This window comes from Daktulosphaira vitifoliae, unplaced genomic scaffold, assembly GCF_025091365.1.
Source record: "Daktulosphaira vitifoliae isolate Bord-2020 unplaced genomic scaffold, ASM2509136v1 Scaffold_1928, whole genome shotgun sequence".
In the NCBI taxonomy this organism is placed as follows: domain Eukaryota; kingdom Metazoa; phylum Arthropoda; class Insecta; order Hemiptera; family Phylloxeridae; genus Daktulosphaira; species Daktulosphaira vitifoliae.
This window is the reverse complement of record NW_026101488.1, coordinates 1-1,616: the sequence shown is the minus strand read 5'-3', so window position 1 is coordinate 1,616 and position 1,616 is coordinate 1. Positions and strand designations below refer to the sequence as shown.

General features: G+C 29.5%; 1 long non-coding RNA gene across 1 annotated transcript; it reads right to left on the bottom strand.

Annotated features, from left to right (window-relative positions):
* Window positions 1-61: 61 nt before the first annotated feature.
* LOC126909898 (uncharacterized) lies at window positions 62-1,187 on the bottom strand. The gene is made up of 2 exons (XR_007705137.1): window positions 438-1,187; window positions 62-355 (listed from the first exon to the last, which is right to left on the bottom strand). It is a non-coding gene; the product is annotated as an uncharacterized LOC126909898 (long non-coding RNA).
* Window positions 1,188-1,616: the final 429 nt, after the last annotated feature.

Genomic DNA, 1,616 nt, shown 5'->3' with positions numbered 1-1,616 from the left:
GACTTTCCTTTTGAATGGTTGTATTATAGAGAGTTTTAAGCTTGCCTTTGTTAAAGAATAAAACAAAATGAAAATTCCCTCTCAAAGAGTCAAGAGAAGCCTTGCTATGCTTTTAGTACTCGAGTGACAAGACAGGAGGAACGTGTGGCGTGTATCAATTGCACTTTTAACGCTATATAACATTTAAAAATTAAAATAAGCAAATCGGTTTTTAAAACGGCGATGCGATGACTGAGAGGACGGCCTGGGTGGTATAAAGGGAAATAATGGTCCATTGCAAGAGAAGAGAGCGTATCGATTAACTTTGTTCTCCATGAAGGTCTTTAGGTGTTTACATGATAAATTTTATAATGTCCTAAAGTTTTTTTAATATTAAAATCAAATAATAAAATGATTGAAGTATTTTTATTAACTATTGGAATATCATATTTACTCACCTTAAGTAAAGTGATATCCAGTTTTTTATTTTATTGTAATAGTGGAGTGTTATGTATCCTTGTTAGTAATTACAACAGAAGAAAGTTACAAAATTAAGATTGATACGGCAATAGACCGCGAACCTTTTAGAAGGCTTATATATTTTTTGTTGTTCGTCATGTTATTACTCTTTAAGTTGTCGGACTCGCATCCGAAAGTGTATATTTAGTGCATAGGGCGTTAGTCCGCACAGTGTACTGATCTTTGTGGTACGCGGTTCATCTGGCGGCGGCGGCCAAAGGGATGAACGAGATGGGACGAACTTTCACGAATGAGACCGATCTTATCAGTCAATAAAGACCGATTCGTTCAAATCAAGTAAACTTTTGTGCTTTTTTTCCGCTGTTGGACAAAATGCCATGTGAAAAATAATTTTTATCATGACATTTAAATTTCAATTTCAATTTAGCAATCTATCATATCAACAGAACTATCTGTTACGAGTTACAATTTGTTACATTGCTACAAGTTTTATGTCATCAGTTAAATAATTTCGATGACTTAAAAGAATAGTTTATAGTTTGATTATGTAAAATCATGAGTTTTTTAATGAGCGTGTGTTAACAGGTGTTTGATATCGTGAAGCTGTGTGTAATAAGTACTAGAATGAAAATAACAGCGGTGTGTAAAAATAAGATTATTTATTAAACTCACGGATGTGTGCTACATGAACTGTTATTTTTCTTCAAAAGGTATCCATAAAAAAAATATCGGAATCTAAATTAAGTTGATTATAATTTATGAAGAAATAATATATGTTTTTGTTATATCAGTATCATTTAAATTTGACAAGTGTTTTGTTGTACTAATGTAGAAGTTAACTAGTTAAATAATATACTTTTATTAATATTAAAACTGATTTTAAGTGTAAAGATTTGAATGTTGAACTAGTTCAATGTTAAAATCGTGTATGTGTTAATAGGTCAGTAATGTTTGAAATTCCCAAAGAGATAACAAAATATGTGAAGAACAATTTTTTAAATCTTAATTGCAAATTTTATCAAGGATTTATTAAAATAAAACTATAAATATTTTAACTATAGTGGTAACACAACTTTTTATTTTTATGACAAATTATAAAAAGTTACAACATAAATGAAGTTTTCTAAATTAAATTACGAGATACATGTGAAAATAAA